Below are 18,372 nucleotides of genomic sequence, written 5' to 3'. Positions count from 1 at the left end.
TTCTGGTTTTTGTGGACGGGTACTCGTGAAAATAAATCCCAGCCACCAGGATCTGTTCCTAATTAAGGAAAGTAGGAAAATGTACTATGTGCGTTGCTCCCTGGGACGCGTTTAGCTCTATGGAAAACATTTTGCTACTACTTTGGAAATTGTTAAATAACTCTTTAAACAGGCTATGCCTTAAACCTTTGTCTGCCAGGGTAACGCCATCGGCTAAAATACCGCTTCTCCCTTAAGAGATATTAAGGGGAGCTGCCTAGCTGAGCTCTGCTCTACAGGGCAGGTGAGGTGCTGCAGGGTTGATTCTAATGCTTGGAAAGCAAGTTCTTCCAACCACTGACTGGTATTGCCCTGAGCCCTGTGCCCTAGATGTGGGGAGGAACCTCAACGAAGGTGGCCTGGAGCAGGTATGGGGTGAGAGGGCTTGCAGGTAAGAGGCATCCTCTAAGGAAATGTCTCTCCTCCTTAGAAAGTAGGGCGCTCAGCTGGGTCAGGGGCACTGCCCGGAGGCTGGTGTCCTCCTCTACCGCGTGTTCTGCTGGGGCAGGTTTCTGCACATCCCTCTTGATCTGAACTCTGCTTACCGTGTTTTAGCCGTAAGCATCCCACACGCCCTGCGTTCTGTTAGGTGAGTGGGTGGCAGGTTGGAGCTGTGAGACGTGGGTATAGGTAGAGAAGTTCCCCTTTAAATAGCAGCTCTATCACTTATCAGCTACCTAACCTCAGGTAAGCGTTCACCTTCAATTTCTTGATCTGTGAAACAGAAGGGTGGGTACCTACCTTCCAGGTGTGTGCCTTTTATTATCCACTGTATATAGAGCACCCTCATAGTCAGCTGTCAGCAAACCTTCGTCCCCTTCACCTCCTGCTGCTTCTGATCTTTGCTGTCCTGATCGTCAGAGCTGGCTGAACAGTCATGCCCAGAACTCATCCTTTCCCCTCCAAGCCAGGCCCCTGTGCTGTGTATGCAGTCCAGGGAATGCCACCCCCCCCCCCCACCTGTTGAGGCCCTCCCATCTGGTGCCTGTGTGGAACCAGGACTCAGGTTCACTGCGCTTTCCCTCATCTCCCCCTTGGAGTCAGTCTGTAGTCCTGCCACTTAGGCCCCTGCAAGCATCCTCCAGCCCACCTGCGTTCACCACGCTAGGGCGGGTCTGTCTTCTCTCACTGAATGACCGTGAGGGCTGCTTTCTCCATTTTTCTCCGTACAGTGTTGCCCTTTCCATTCCATTCTCCAGGTGATCTCCAGTGAGCATCTTAAAATGCGAATCTGGTCGTTGTGCATCCCCATCCCCTGAAGGATAAAACCTAAATGTCCCACTGCAGCTCATGCGTTCTTCCACGTGGCCTCTGTGGGTCCTTCGGAATCAACCATCACCACCTGTCACTGCCCTACTCCAGTCCTACTGATTCTCGTATGTTTCTCAATGCCACTGTGGCTTTTTTCGAGAGAGAAACTCATTTAGGAGGGAAAATGGTCAAGGGATTATTGTTCTGGGAAGTATTAGGTTGAACCGTGTGAAATTACTGATATCAGACCATTTCGACCTAGAAAGATGGCACTCGTTTACGGTGCAACCCAAGATTTAGCGATCTGGAGTAATCTTCAGTAGGTCCGATGCTACGGCCCGAGACGGGCCAGTGTCCTTCCCCACGGCGCGCTGGCCCGTGCATGGATGTGCGGGCTTTCACCTCTCCCTTGCCATGTGCCCCTGGGGGCCTCTCCCAGCTCAGCCCTGACCAGCCCTCCATGTGTCTAAGCCTCGTGCGTCCTTCAAGTTTTAGACGTCTCCTCTTTGAAGCCTTCCATGACTCCCCAGGACTGAGTCATGTGCTTGCACTGAATTCTTCTTCTTGCTTTCAAAGTGCTTCACGTCAGGTGTGGAAGATTATGTCTGTCTTGTTCAGGATGTATCCTCAGTGATTTGATAGGTCTGAACAGGGTAGGTGACAAACAATATTTGCTGAATGAATGATTGAATAGATGACTGAATGAATGCAGCCCATCTGTAGACAGCCCGGTCTCATTTCATCACCTCTCCAGCCAACGTGGTTGCATGACTCACGTATGTTCGTTACTTGGGATCCGTCAACAGTCTCCGGGGACCAGGATGGTGGCTGGCCCATCCTCCAGCCTACTTCCTGAGGGCTCTTTCCATTGCTGTTTCAAGCTGTGAGGAGGTCTGGCCCAGATTTGTTTGAACTGCTGTGCTGAGACCACCCAAATAGAGAGGAGATAAGGCAGCAGGCTCTGTAACCCCTGGGCCGTGGGTAGAAGGGCAGACAGAGGCTGGGAACTGCTGCGCCCTGAGGTGCACGCAGGGGGGTTATTGCTGCCTTGGAGCGGGAGGCCAGCCTGGAGGCGGCGGAAGTGTGGTGAGTGTCGGGCTCTCCTTCCTGGGACAGAACTGCCCTCCCCAGCAGGCCGGTGGCACGATGCTGCCTCAGTCATGTTTCTTTTCAAGAGGATCAACATCTTAAAACACAAAACCAGTTTTTAGCCCTTGGTGGTTGGCATCATGGTAGCTGCTCAATTAATATTGCGAGATGTTGACGAAAGCAAGGTGATAGATGCCGATGAAGATCTTTGTTACTTATTTGCGCTGTCTGGAGCATCGCTGGGCCTTACGGGGGTTGAGAAGGAGAGTTGCTGAGAATCGAATAAAATGCTTATTTCCCGTTAGAAAGTTGTTGAGGACACACTTGATCATCAGTGCCACGGCGAGCTTTAGATCTGGCCAGTCATGATTTTGGAGACAAATCTAAATGACAACAATATCTTTGTTGAGACCTGGAGACTCAAGTACTGAGACAAACCGGGGTGGGTTCCGTGTCTCCCTCTCTATCAAAAAAGTCAAATGAATTAGAAATTAGGAAGTAACTGATGCTGTCAGCAGCTCAGAAGGATCTCCTGCACGGTACGGAACAAAAAAGCGGGCAGATATTAAATAGGGGCTTCTAGTATATAGTAAACAAAGATTTGCCTTTTAATAATCTGAGTTATATAAAAAAGGAAATTTCCCTCTAAGTTTGAATGTTCGTCAAAAAGGTTTTTATAAAACCTGATTTTTAAAACCATGATTTTATTTGCTATCAAACAATGTTAAGGCTGCCAAATATTTGATGTACTTAAAAATATCTCAATTATGTTATTTTATGTACTCAGGGTATCTATTCAGTCAAGTATAATTGTAAATAGATCAATAGTAAAATCGTTATTTGTAAATTACACCCATAAACTCTTTATTTCTTATACAGGAGAATAAATATAGACATACATACACCTATGCATGTATACATCCACTTCCACATGTATAAACACACAAACTTGCAATTGAAAAATAAACATTTCACAGTTACTCTATTTATTTTGAAAATTCCCCTTTTTAAAATTAATTTTTGCTGGAGTAGAGCTGCTTTACCATGTTGTGTTAGTTTCTGCTGTACGGCAAAGTGAATCAGCTCTCCGTATACACATATCCCCTCCCTCTTTCTCAGGTTTCCTTCCCATTTAGGTCACCACAGAGCACTGAGTAGAGTTCCCTGTGCTCTACAGTATGTTTCATTAGTTGTCTATTTTATTTTATTTATTTATTTTTTTGGTACGGGGGCCTCTCACTGCTGTGGCCTCTCCTGTTGCGGAGCACAGACTCCGGACGCGCAGGGTCAGCGGCCGTGGCTCACGGGCCCAGCCGCTCCGCGGCATGTGGGATCTTCCCGGACCGGGGCACGAACCCGTGTCCCCTGCATCGGCAGGCGGACTCTCAACCACTGCGCCACCAGGGAAGCCCTAAGATGATTTTTACAAGCTCAAGAGAAACCATATAGCTTGAGTGTTTTTGATGCATTTTGGCAGGGAGTTGAGAAATCTTAAAGAAAAATTAATTGCTGTATCAATGGAAACCCCAGCAGGTAGATATCCAATTTGTCATTAATTAAAATGAGAAGACGTTTAACGATTTAAGGAAGCGTTGTCAAGATTGTGTGATAGTTTAATTTGCTAACATGGGATGAACCTGTTAGCTTCAGACGCATGATTAATAGAAGCAGAGCTCCTCCTGGAATTTCTCCGATGCTCACTTTCAGTGTGCAGTCATTTGTAAGACTCTGCTCAGTGCTCTTAGCTCACGTAAAGTGAGGTGACAGGGCTGCAGCATCCTTGGCAAATGTAGGGTAGACGAAATATTACACACAACATTGTCTGCGACTCATTTTTGCTCCTTTTCTCCTCCTCACTCCCCGACCCCGCATCCCTCCCTGCCAGCACCCTGAGTCGTACAGCAGCTGTGCAAACATTAGCTGCAAAGCGGCAAGCACTGAGTTGCAGACGCTCTCTGTGCTGTGCTCTGTCCCCTTCTATCAGGGAGCTCACCCCAGGGTAGGTTCTAAATTCCTGATCACAGACACCTCAGGGAGGAAAGCAGTTTTTTCCTTCTGTGGCTGCTAATGTAAAGATGCCATTTCTTGAGCTGGAAGAATTTTCTGTGATTGCATTCTATGCTAAGCCTCAAAAGATAATTTTGTAGCTCTCATTCATCACCCAACGGGGCCTTTTAGGGGTGCTTCTTTTTTGTTTTTTAAATTTTATTGAAGTATAGGTGATTTACAATGTTGTGTTAATTTCTGCTGTACAGCAAAGTGACTCAGTTATATCTATATTCTTTTTTCATATTCTTTTCCATTATGGTTTATCACAGGGTATTGAATATAGTTCCCTGTGCTCTACAGTAGGACCTTGTTGTTTATCCATCTTATATGTAATAGTTTGCATTTGTGAACCCCAACCTCCCCATCCTTCCCTCCCCCAGCCTCTCCTCCCCCTTGGCAACCACAAGTCTGTTCTCAATGCTGTGAGTCTGTTTCTGTTTCATAGATACGTTCATTTGTGTCATATTTTAGATCCCACATATAACTGATATCATATGATATTTGTCTTTCTGATTTACTTCGCTTAGTAGGGTCATCTCTAGGTCCATCCATGTTGCTGCAAATGGCATTATTTCCTTCTTTTTAATGGCTGAGTAATATTCCATTGTGTATGTATACCACATCTTCTTTATCCATTCATCTATCGATGGACATTTAGGTTGCTTCCACATCTTGGCTATTGTGAATAGTGCTGCAATGAATATTGGGGTGCGTGTGTCTTTTCTCACAGATACATTTTAGAGGATTGTGATAATTAGGATTGAGACTGACTGGAGACGTTCTTCAAATGTTTGTAGGAATGACATGCAATGCTGATATATATCAGTAGCTGACCCTTATTAAGAGATATTGTATGCAGGTAATCCACGAAACACTTTAGATGGATTATTTCACTGAAGCCTCCCAACCTCAGGCTCTGTTATTTTCTGAATATATAAGGGGGCTGAGGCTGGCAGAGATCAAGCACCTTCCCTCAGGTGCCCCAGGGACTACTGTGTGGGTGTGTAATCTGTCTGTCTCAAACCCCCTCAGCGCCTCGTTCTCCAAGACTAACGTTACCACAACGTTCTGGAGTTGGGTGTGGGACAGAGGTATGAAACTTGAAAACTGTGTCTTAAGAATGAACTTTTTGATTTAAATTCCCTTAGTAAGACATTAGTTAAAAAAATCCAAATTATTGTGGAAATTTTCAAACACGTGCAAAACTAGAGAACTTATAACGAACCCCCATGTGCACATCTCACCAAGTCAACAATTTTCATGGCTGGACTGATTGCAGCTGTACTCCCCTCCACTTCCCCACGGTACTAGTTTCCTTTCACTGCTGAGACAGAGAGCCGTGAACAACTTGAAACAATACAGATCTACTGTCTTCCAGTTCTGGAGTCCAGAGGTCTGATGTGGGTCTCACTGGGCTACAGTCAAGGTGTTGGCAGGGCTGCTTCCTTCTGGAGGCTCCAGGGCAGGATCTGCTTCATGAGCTTCTTCAGCTGCTAGTGGCCAGCTGTGACCCTTGGCTCGTGGCCTCTTTCTCCATCTTCAGAGCACATCACTCCAGTCTCTGCTTCTGCATCACCTTCTCCTCTGACTCTGACCCTGTTCCCTCCCTCTCACAAGGACCATTGGATGACGTCATTGGGCGGACCAGAAAATCCAGGGTAATCTCCCCATCCCCAAATCCTGAACTTAATTATATCTGTAAAGTCCCCTTTGCCATATAAGGTAACATTCATGGGTCCTGAATATTAAGGCACGGACATCTTTGGGGAGCCGTTATTCAGCCTACCACATCCACCCTGCCCCCCACAGGAATATTTTGAAGTGAATCTCGTTTTATTTAACCCATGAATATGTCAACACATATCTTCAAAAAGATAAAGACTTAAAAAAAATAAAGGTCATACCATTATCACACCTAAAAACATTAACAAGACTTTCTTCCTATCATCAGATATCCAACTTTCCCAAATTGTCTCCTAATTTTATGTTGACACGTGGCTTATTCACATCAAGAAATGTGTCAGGGCTCTTTAACCTACGGGTTCCTACTCCTTTTACTTCACTTTCTTGTTGTTGAATTAACCAGTATTTTTGTCCTACAGAGTTTGGCTACTTGTGTCCTTGTGCTCATCGACATGTTTCTTTTTCCCATGTATTTCCTATAAACTGGTAGTTCGATCTATAGGTTTGATTACACTGAGGTTTGATTTTATTGCCACAGTGCTCCACTGATAGCGTTGTTACTGTCTACATAAGGAAGCCAATATCATCTGTTCTTTCTCTCCTGTGGTGTTGAGATTGGTTGTTGGGTTCAACTGGGAGACCTGCCCTCTTTGTATCAGATTTTCCATCAGCTTTTTATACCTAAATTGGTCATTATTGACTAGACTTATTATTTCATTCGTGGATTGTGAAATAGTCATATTCTAATTCCATCACAGTCATCATTTTTTTACATAAAATTCTTTTATAAGAAAAAAAATTTCTTCAGGTTATTTCAAAGAGGGTCTGTGGGTTTGTGAGACCGGGAGCTCTTAATGCTATGACCAAAGATTAAAATTCTCCATAGGATGTCACAGGCACTCAGTAGTGCTGCTTTCCTGAAGAGATGAAAGATACGGACACTCAGTTTCACTCATAATAATCCATGATTCGTGATGTGAGAAAGTAAGTAAATGTCTCAGAGTTTAAAAACAAAGTTTCCTTCAACATCTATTTAATTGTCCTGAGTTATGATCTACAAAAGAAAGAAATGTTTGATTCTTTCTCTTTATGCACCTGTTTCAGAATAATAATTGGTTTTCTAGAATCCTCTAAAGGTGAACAGAAAGAGTGTGTGTGTGTGTGTGCGCGTGTAGCATTATGAAGTCATGGATTTTTAACATGTTTGCTATGTTTCAATTCTTTGCAGAAAGTGTTCTTTTTCAAATTTTCCCATCTTTGGCAGAGATCCCTTTCAAATTGGCCCCTGAATCTTTTAACATCAACCTAAATGCTTCCTTGTTTTCTGATTGAACAAGATGTTTCAGGCTCATCTTGCACATTTCATGGCCCAGATCTAGAATCAGCATTTTCTGCAAGGAGCTCTTATTATTTTTAGTAGGAAATGATACTTAGAGACCACAGACTGGGCCCTGGGGTTGCTCACAGCTACTGGATTATCATTATTTTTGAACTTTTCAGTAGACAGAGCTAGGATTTTTTTTTCAGACAAATTATATCACAGATTCACACCGTTATTTCCAGTTCAAATTCAGGGTTACATAGTTTTACTTCTTTGATTTTATACAGGTATTTCTTTTCTCTTATGCTGAAAAATTTTATTCCTTATATCATTAAAAGAATTCTATACCTATCTATATATTTATCTATCTCTACTATGAAATATATTTGATTACATGTACGTAGTATATCTGACTATATATACGTGTATATATATTATATTATATTTGGTATATGCATTTTGTGTATGGTTTCAGAATAATAATACTGACATTTTTATTAATAATATGGTAACTGAAAACAACCTAAGACTTCTTTGCAGTTCTTTTTGTGTGTTCTTAGGATATATCCCACCAGGGATGCACAGTTAAATTACAGAGGTTTAAAGTCACTTTAATTAACTCCCCTGGGTGTAGTTCAACCATCAACTCAATGCATAGTTAGCTCAACGCACAGTAGGCTCACCTCTATTATTTTGCCTTTTATTTTAGTGGTTGCTTCTTCTTTTTTTTTTTAACATCTTTATTGGGGTATAAGTGCTTTACAATGGTGTGTTCGTTTCTGCTGTATAACAAAGTGAGTGGTTACTTCTTTTAGCAACACAAACAAATATATAACACAAACTTTATTGTTCAAAGTTAAATGTACAAAACAAGGTGCAATCAGAAAAGTATAGCTGTCTTTCCCTCTCTTCAGCCTTTTCCTGACTTTCTCCTACAGGAAACCATTTAAATTCAATTTTGCTTTATCCTTCCACTGCTTTTTAACGACATACCCATATATATTTATATCCTCTCTTAGACGAAAGGTGCAGCACTACACACGCTGTTCTACACCTGCCAAGATGACTTGTGAATGTAAAATTTCCTGAGAATAGGAAATAGAACCCACATATTGTAGTGTTAAGCCAGCAGTCCATTTAATCAGAAAGGGGTCAAGCCCTAAAGGGCTGGGAGCCAGACTCCTCTCTAGATTTCAACTTTGCAGAGCTCTGTTTGCGACCCATTCTGTGCTGACATTTTTATTTTCTTCCTCGTACTTAGCTTGTACCACCCCCAAGATCTCCCAGGACTCACAACAGTTATAATTAATTGCAAATACTGATTCTGGAAATACCATTTTTTTTTTAACCAGGTGGCTTGTCAAAATATTTTTCTATGTTACTACATGACAATTCTAACCACGGTTTTAATAGTAATTAACATTCAATAAGTACACATATTACAATTTGCTTAACATATTTCATTGAAGGGCATTTTGTTATTTTCCACCTGTTTTTGTTATATGGCAAATTTAAAAATTAATTTCTCTTTGCTCAAGAGCCTTGAATTATTGAACTGATGGGACTGACACCCTTACCTAACAGATACCTGTGTTCTTTCCTCGGGTCCTTGTTTCCAGGGGTGGAAGTGTGCGGAAAGATGTAGCTCTTCCCAAAGAAAGTCTTTTTTCTTAACACTTTTGAAAGAAGGAAAATACAAAACATACACAGGATGAAAATAGACAGGAGGAGGACCTTTAAACAGAACAAAAACCTTTGTGAAAAATTCTCACTTCTGTTTTTTTTCCAAAGAAAAATTTTTATACGAGGTACATGCAAAGTGTGTCATATTAGATTGAACACGTGAATGATGATAAAGACTGTGACTTGGGTCAGATGAGTCTCTTAGAGCCTGCTAGCGGGACAGGATCTTAGACTACCGCAAGGCAGGTTTTCCAGGTCCGAGAACTCACATCGATCCTCAACCAGGAGGCTATCAGTTGTTCATCATTCATCGTTCCCCATACTTGTTCAATGCCTTACCTGAAGCCTCAGAGAACTGAGGAGCTTACGCGTTTCTTTTGATAAGATGAGGAAAAGACAGCATAGGTTTATATTAAAAAGTTTCAGATGTTTTCTGGAGTAGAGGAGGTGAGAGCAGGAGATTATCAAGTGATCCCACGGTTGCCAATGTAGGGCGGAGAGTTTGAGCTGCCCCCTTCCAGAATCTCAGCGGGGAGAGCCCCTGTGAGTGGGCTCTGGGACGGGGGTGGCCTGGCTTATTCATGGGGCCAGGGAGAACCAGCGTGAACAGGCAGAAGGGTTGCTGTGCCTAGATGGGCAGTGCAGCTTGTCACGCAGCACAGAGCCAGCATAGGGGGGGCCTTAGAAGGGAGACAAATACGTTTAGCTGGATAAAACAAGTAACGACTGGTCTGTAAAGAAGAGGGGAAGGGCTCAATGAAAAGCAGTGTTTTAGAAAAACTGGTTGTCAACGCTATTCAGAATAGATTGAAAAAGAGAAGGAACTTGGAATTAGAGAGGCCAGTAAAGAGGCGATGGAGCTAATAAAGTCCTGAGTTCATAGAGACAGGACTGATGTATGGAGAATGATGAAACTACGGGAGAAGAGAGAGTAGAAGGAAGGACAGATTTAAAGAAAATAATCTATGAGTGTGGGAAGTAACAGACAGTGGTGCTTCCAGGACTTGAGGCAGCAGTGACTGGGAGAATGGGTGATGGAAGCAATTCATTAGATCAGGGGCAATTCATTATGGCTGGGAACCAGGTTCCTCCTTTTTTTTTTTTAAACCTTTCTTATTCTTCCTTCTCATCTTTTTAATACAACTCTCTATCAAGTGCTTTCATATCTGACAACTGTTCCCTGGGGCTCTAGTAGTAAACAATACAAGCACAGTCTTTGCTGTCACGGAACTTGCATTTAATTAGGGAAGGAGGCGGAAGAAAGAATAAGATAATTCATGCAGTGATAAGTGCTGTGAAGAAAGTGAAACAGGCCCATGTGCTGGATGGTGACTGAGGTTTGTAGGGCCTGGGTTGGAAAACTGCAGGTTGCAAACTCTGGAAAGTGACTCAGAGGAAGCAGCCATGTGAAGGCTTGGTGGCATTTCAGGACATTCTGGAAAATGAAAAAAAAATCTTAAGACAAGAACCGACTTGGAGAGCGTGAAACAAAAAGAAGGCTGAGGGTACCAGATGGTTCCCAGTAAGGGCAAGGAGATGAGGACAGAGAGTGTTTCAGTCAGGGTCTAATCAGGAGACAGAACCCAAACAAGTAACTTGAACACGGATAGCATAATACAAAAGAATTATTCATTACAACAAACGATTGGGGTGATGGAGGATCCACCAGGAAGAAGTAAAGAGAACTTAGCCACCCCCCACAGGGCTAAGATCGGGACCCCCTGCCCCCAGGCTAAGATGCAGACCTCCTTAAAGAGGGCGTGACGATGCTGTCTGGAGTGCCGAGTCCTGCAGCAGTGCACCTGCCGGCAGGCGTCTACCTGGAACTTTCTGGGACCCACCTTCCAGGGTTCCAAAGAAGATTATTCATGGGCAGTTGTCTCACCAGAGGCAGTCTGCTAACGAAGGGCTTGAAGGAGTTTGCAGGGAAACGGTTGGCTCCTGGGAGCCGCTGACACGCAGGTGCCGGAGCAGCTGTGCGTGAGGCAGAGGCTTGTGCAGGAGAAGCCGTCCACACGGCAGGAGCCAGATGCGGGGGAAGCTGTGTGTGAAGCATCCTGGTTCAGCAGAAGCCACGGAAGCCGAGCGCTGGGGACACCAGCCCCACGGCAAGAGCTGGGAATTGGGAAACCACAGGTGCTCCGGGAGCTGGGCACTGCAGCAGCTGTGTGTGCGCTGGGGGCAGGGTCTAGGCAAGCCATCCCCTTAGGAGGCTGCTGAGAGCACACTGGAACAAGGAAGGAAACTGCCTCCTCTTAGAAAGTCTCCCCCACCTCTGCCGACAAAGGAGAATTTTTTAAAGGGCCCAGCTAAATGTTTGCCAAGCAGGCAGTGAGGCATAGATTTGGAGCTGAGAGGCAGTGAACTCATAACTGGCACACAGAGCCCTGATCACGGAGGGCCTTGTAATGCAGGTGATGGCGGTGATATCAGCAGAAGTATTGGTAGTTGTACCCATCACGCCCAGGCATTGTTCTTAGCGCTTTATGTATTTTAACTCATTTTATCTTCACAATCCAGTGAGGCAGATGCTGTCATTATCCCCGCTTTACAGACGGGGTGACCGAGGCATAGAGAGGTGAAGTCACTTGCCCACAGTCACATGCTCGTGAGGGGCGGGGCCAGGATTCAAACCTGAGCAGCCTGACCCCAGTCTGCCTGACAGACTCAAGTCATTACTGATCTTTGAACAAACAGATAAATCTGTCAGGAGAGATAAGTACTTAAAAGAACTTTGCAGTCAACCCTTTTGTGATTAAACCAGCCACCTCTATTTTATATATTGTATAAATGCTGTCATTTTAATTACTTTTAAAGTAAGTTACACATGTACCAGGGTACATAGAACAGGATGTGCGGGGAAGGTGAAGAAATCGGGTGATGTGATTAAAATACTAGAAAATAGCATTTTGAGTGTGGTTTGATGGATTGGGGGCTCCTTGAGCATAACAAAACCAGAGAAAAGGGGGAAAGTGCAAAATTACTGTTATGGGTGTGAAGAAATGTCACTCAGAAGATCTTGACAATGTTTCTCTCATCACTGTTGGGTGGGGAGGGGACAGAGCCATGGTCCCCGTGGATGGGCTTGTGGGATGGGAATGTGTAGCATTCACGGGGCACCCGACACCGGGCTGGGTGGGCAGGGAAGGGAGACCTGCCCTGTCTTGTGGCTGAGACACGGCTGCTTCTTGAGGTCTAAGGCAGCGTGGTAGTGCCCGCTGGTTCTGCATGTGGAGGGGGGTCAAGGGAAGGTGGCAAGAAGAGGTAGCACATGAGCTGGATGAAGAGCTGGAAGACGCTGTCGGTTCAGGGCCAGTGTCCGGCCAGGACCCGGACCGATGGGGGTTTGGGAAGAAGGACGATACGTGGCCAAGAAGATGGTTCTGGGTCACATGATCTAATCCAGGCCTCCTCTATCCTTTCTACTTTAGTGACCTTGGGAAATTATTTAATCTAAGTTTCAGTTTTCTTGTTTATAAAAAGAAATAGAATAGAAATGTTCCTCACAGAGCTGTTGCACAGATTAAATGAGATACGTGAAGCCTGTTTTCACCGGCGATGGCACGTGCTCAGTAAATGTTTGTTGCCATTATTATTACTATTTGCAATAATAATATTATTTATAACATAATAATAATTATAATGATTATTGCTATTATTATTGAAAAAGGCTGGATATTAGAGTCCGGGAAAGAATAATAAGGATTCGATAAAAAAGTGTTTCATGACACATATGTGCATGTGTGTGTATGTATGTAGAATTTTTAACTAGTTTTCAGTTGAAACCTTTGTTTTTGTGCCAGGCAGCCTAGGGAAATGCTCAGTTTTGCCCATGATAATGAATGCCCATGTTGTCACCATTTACAACAACTACGATTATTCTTGTCATCTCAAGGGAAATGTTCCTAGATCTGCACAAAAAATGGGCAAAGATCTACCACCAAAAAATGACCTAAGAGTAAGAGTGGCTTTGTGGGTCTTAGGCAGTGTATTTGAGAGTAGTCAAACGAGTCCCCGTGTGTTTGGTTTGGTTTCGGTATAGGGTAGGAAATCGCGTTTCCCAGGTGGAGAAGGGAGACTAAATATTTCTCATAAAATGAGTGAGACTCTGGCGCCATCAGGTCGTGGGTTTTGTCCTCGGGATGGCATTCAGTCTCGGCTCCTCCAACTAGCTAGCCGGGCGACTGAGCAAACAACAGAAGCTCGAGTCTCTGAGCGCCGATCTGTAAAGTTGAGAGCATCATCGTAGTAATACTCACCTCATGGTGAAATCGTACAACAGAATGAAATAATGCGTGAAAACTGCCTAGAGCCCCACCAGGCACAGAGAGGGTGATACACGCAGGTCTCCTCCTCACGCAGCATCCCTGTTCCCAGCCTTCCCCCCTGGGGATCTCCAGTTCTAATGGCCCACTTTGGATGAAGCTGCCATGTTTATACGGACCTTGAGCCAGATAGTAATTGGAAATTCGATGGATAGGTAAGTGGTATAGGGGAACGGGCTTTCAGGGTGTCATATAAAGTCAGAGGAATCTCACACTCTCCTCTCTACCTGCACCTCTCAGTGTCCATTCTATTCTTTTATGACAAATGTACTTCCTGCGGCAGTAGTGTTCTCACCAGGGGCTGAAGGAATTGACGGCATTATTTCTTTAGAATGAGCCATAACATCCCTTTGTTCAGAGGGATTGTAAATCCGGCATCCTTCAGATTAGATAATGTACCTTCGATATCAGTAGGAAAGAAACAGAGAAGTAAATATTTGCTACAAAATGTCTTTCTGTTGTCTTAAAAACTAGTTAATTTCCTGCACCTGACAAGTCAGTTCCCTGCCACACCCGCCTCCCCTTTGGAGGCAAAGAGAAAACAATCCCCTACGGCAAGGAACCTGTCACTTGGGAATCCAGGGGAGATAATGTGACCACAGTGCAGTGGCAGTGAATACTGATAAGGATGTGACAGGCCATGCTTAAAGTTTGGGGTCACATTCCAATGACTGGCTGAGAGATGAAAAGAAAACAAAACATTAATCCCCCTCTTGGAATCTCGTGCAGATTCACTTAGTGGTTGCTTGGAGCTCAGCAGTCTGTCTCTTTCTTTCCACATTAATAATTGGAATCACATATCCATTATGGGTTTTCAGCAACAGTGTAATTGCTTCCCCTTCCTTCTTTCCTGGGACGGTGGGTCTGATGGTGAGAAAGGGCAGTTGTGTAATCGTTCTTTCCATGTAAACTCGGAGAAGTCAGTTGTGCCCGGAGGATATTGATGTCAGCTGCTTTGCTCTCCGGTGGAGGGAAGGAAGGAAATATTCTCATTGTGCTAGTTTTAGACCAATTTGGATTTCAGCCTTTAGGATACTCTGTGTACTGGGGATGGAGCTGCTGATGCCCAATTTGGCTGTCAGATCCTGGGCTTTCTACTTTCCCCGGCAGACTTCCTGTCTCAGGACGGGATCTCAGCACGGCTCAGCCGTCAGTGCCCTGCTTGGTGGCCGAAAGCCCAGCCAGGCCGAGAGGGCTAAGATGCGCTCTGTACGGCCAGTGTTTGCCAGTGGAACTTGCTGCCCGCCGGGCTTCAGCTTGCCGGGGAAGGTTTAATCTGATCTTTCATAGGCATAGATATTCAGCACGTTCTCTATAAACAAAACGAGGTCACTCGACCATCCTTGCTTTTCTTGTCAGCTTCCCAGAGGTGGTTGGTGAAAGCCAGAATGAGGGAAAACTCTCTCTTTGCTGGATTTCCTTCTGAACTAACAAGAAGGGCCTAGACACCTGGGACTCCAGGCTATCTTTCTTCAGCAGTGATGGAAGGCAGTCTTCTAGGTCTTCCAGATTCACGATGAGCTGGTCCTAAACTCCAGAGGCATTTAGGACGTGCCAGGAATACCTGTCTGCGCTTGTCTCGTGTCGGGCGTTTCCTGTCGCATGCGCTAAAATCCAGATCAGTCAGTGTCACACTGAATCCTGTGGGTGCCGGCGGCGTGGCCATCCGGAGGCTTTAGGTTTCAGCAGGTAGGGCCCCCAGTCAGGTGCCGGCTACTCAAGGTGTGGGCTGTGAACCGGTAACATCAGAGTCATCCAGATTTGCTTGGAGGGCAGAGTCTCAGGCCCACCCCTGCGTGCGAACCACAACTTCATTTTAACAAGATCTCCAAGTGATTCATATGCACATTAATCCCTTTTTTTCTTTTTTAAAATCACAAGGCTTTTTTAGAATCTCATGAAATCTGTGGACCCTATTTCCATGCAAATGCACCCACACACAAGATTGTGCAGGGCATTTTAGTGAGTGCGGTTCCCTGAACTTCAGTAAGACCCCTCTCTGGGAATCTGGGGGTGTGCCTGGTGGATCCCTGAGGCCATGGGCCCCCCCGCCTTGCTGACCCGTGTTGCTGCTTGGTCGTTCCATGGACTAACCTTCACTCTGATGCCTGATCTCGTACATTTACGGTAGACACTTGTCATCTCTCCAGCCCCTTCACCCCTGCAGCTCTCGTTTACCAGCCCTTGCTGTCCTGCTCCTCGTGGGACCACTCTGCTCTCTGGCTTTCTCCTTCCTCAGTGTAGGGCCAGGGTGCCAGCGGGTTTAGAATAACCTGCGGTGGGAGCAGCTGAGAGGTATCGGTACCAAGGCCCCTGCGCACGCGCGTGGGCTGCTGAGAGGAGAGGAAGGCTTCTTAGGTCTTCTTACTCTTTCTGCTGGCGGCGTCCGTTCTGCAGGCCCCGCTGGGAGGTCTGGGCTTTGATTTCTTCCAGCCTCGATGGTGGCCTGAGGAAAGCACAAGGCGGATTGCAGCTCACCCTGGGAGAAGTCTGTTCACTCACTGACTTATCAAGGGCACGCTCTGACCTTGAAGGCGTCCTCGCTTTGGGAGGGAGCAAATGTATGTGGATGATTACAATCTAGGATGTACGTCAAAACAGAGGTGTGGGCAAGATGCTGCGGGACCACGCATGGAGGATGAGCGTGGCGTATACCGGCTGTTCCCAGTATTGTCGTCCCGTCCCCTCCGTGCATCACCTCCCCGGTGCCTGGCGCTGTCGGACCGTGCAGGTGTCCCCCTCTGCCCTTTCCTTCTCGCCCGTGTGGCCTATCATTTGTGAAGAAGTCTCGTTTGAGCTCCTTTGGCTGGAGGTAGACACTGATCACACCTTTTGTTTTGGGGACTGCGGCTCAGCCTGTGGCCACCCTGATGAGGCTGCAGCTGGCCGGCTGGGCTCCCTTTTCAAAGTTAGATACAAAGCCTCCGTCCCTGGCAAGTGTGCTGTTCGCTGTCTCAGGAGCCGTGACCATTGTCTGTTTGGAGCTCACGTTACACCTCCTGTGGTTTGTGGACAGAGAATACCGACACCAGGGAAAGCCCACCTAAGGCATTCACGATGACAGGATGAGCTGACAGCTTCTGCGGCTCCAGCCCCGCTGTATCCCCACGGTTCTCACGCTGAGCCGACAGCATCACCAGGCTGGTCCTCGCGGCATCACGGCGTCACTCATTCCCAAGGAGCCTTTACTGTTCTTGATAGAACACAGTTTGGGGACGTTTCTCTGTTTTCTTTTCTGCACGGCCAGTTGCACGTGTCTGCAGAGCTGCGTGGGTGCCCTGCCTCCTTGACTGTCTGGCTGCACATTTGTCCCATAAAATGTTCAGGTGGGAGCTCTTTGGCAGGTCCCTCTTCCATCCCACCCTTGAGCTGTCTTTGGAAAGGCACCTCTTCTGAGAGGCGGGACGAATAATAGCTTTTTCACCTACAGGGTGCGGTCTGGCTCCTTCTCTTTTCAAGTGGAGCTGCTGGAAGTGCCCAGGAGATAAGCTGGGATGCGATGTACCAGACACTGTCTCTCCCCGTCTGGCTCCTGCTTCCCTTTAAAATTCCTTGTCTGCCCTCGGTGTGGGCGTGTGTTTACATGTATCCTGTGGTGCTCAGGACTCAGTGTAGCTCTCCTACTTCTGAAGAGCTCTGACTTAGAAGCCCTTTCCACAGCTGCCACCGATCAAACACGTCCCCACAAACCATGACAGGGACTCTGCAGAGCAGGACGTTTAGTGCCGAAGGTAAGGCTACAGATTTTGGCAAAAAGGCCAAAGGAAAAGAAGTGGACAGACTCAAAAATAGTTTAAATTTCTTTCTTGTTATAAAAGCAAAGTATGCATGTGGTTTATTTGAAAGGAAAAAAGAAAGAAAAAGAAAGAAAGAAAGAAAGAAGGAAGGAAGGAAGGAAGGAAGGAAAGAGAGAAAGGAAGGAAAGAAAGAAAAAGAAAGAAAGGAAGGAAGGAAGAAAGAAAAAGAAAGAAAGAAAGAAGGAAGGAAGGAAAGAAAGAAGGAAGGAAAGAAAGAAAGAAAAGAAAGAAAGAAAGAAAGAAAGAAAGAAAGAAAGAAAGAAAGAAAGGAAAGAAAGGAAGGAAGGAAGGAAGAAAGAAAGAAAGGTAAAATATAAAGAAAATCCCCTGTTCCTCCCCCAGCTGAGGGAACAGTTTCGAGTATATCCTTCCAGAAATATTTCACTCATTCATAGGCATATATGGATGTATATGCCTGCCCTTTTGTTATTTTTAAAAACTCAAATGAGGGCTTCCCTGGTGGCGCAGTGGTTAAGAATCCGCCTGCCAATGCAGGGGACACGGGTTCGAGACCTGGTCCGGGAAGATCTCACATGCCGCGGAGCAACTAAGCCCGTGCGCCACAACTACTGAGGCTACGCTCTAGAGCCCGCGAGCCACAACTACTGAAGCCTGAGCGCCTAGAGCCCGTGGTCCACAACGAGAGAAGCCACCGCAATGAGAAGCCCGCGCACCACCACGAAGTGTAGCTCCCGCTCACCGCAACTAGAGAAAGCCCGTGCAGCAACAAAGACCCAACACAGCCAAAAATAAATAAATAATAAATTTATTTAAAAAAAAACTCAAATGAGATCTTAACAGAATATTGTTTGTTCTGTGCTTCACCTATTTTCGTTTAATTTTTCTTGGAAGCTTTTCCATTTTAAGAGGCTTAGCCTAGCCTTCTATTGTGAACGGTTGCACGGTGTGTAACCATAACTTTGGTTGATTTGTTTTCTCCCTTTGGTTGTTTCCAGTTGTTTCTTGCGGTGCAATTACTGTACGTTTTCACACAGCTCCTTTTTCTTGTCTGAATATATCTGTAGGGTACATGCTTCAAAGTGGAATAGCTAGCTCAAAGACCATGTGCTTTTTTAATCTTAACAAGCATTGCCAAATGACTTTCCTAAAAAAGGGTAATGATTTAGTTGTGCAT

The 18,372-nt window shown here is 45.5% G+C and overlaps 1 protein-coding gene and 1 non-coding gene across 3 annotated transcripts in view; both read left to right on the top strand.

Moving 5' to 3' along the window:
• Positions 1 to 18,372, top strand: part of DISC1 (DISC1 scaffold protein) — a 342,719-nt gene that overhangs the window by 278,329 nt on the left and 46,018 nt on the right. The window lies entirely within an intron of this gene.
• On the top strand, positions 6,918 to 7,044 carry LOC117308581 (small nucleolar RNA SNORA25). The gene has a single exon (XR_004522677.1). It is a non-coding gene; the product is annotated as a small nucleolar RNA SNORA25 (small nucleolar RNA).

The sequence above is a fragment of the Tursiops truncatus genome, chromosome 16, assembly GCF_011762595.2.
Source record: "Tursiops truncatus isolate mTurTru1 chromosome 16, mTurTru1.mat.Y, whole genome shotgun sequence".
Classification (NCBI taxonomy): Eukaryota; Metazoa; Chordata; class Mammalia; order Artiodactyla; family Delphinidae; genus Tursiops; species Tursiops truncatus.
Note: the sequence above shows the minus strand (reverse complement) of the source record. Positions and strands in the feature narration are given on the sequence as shown.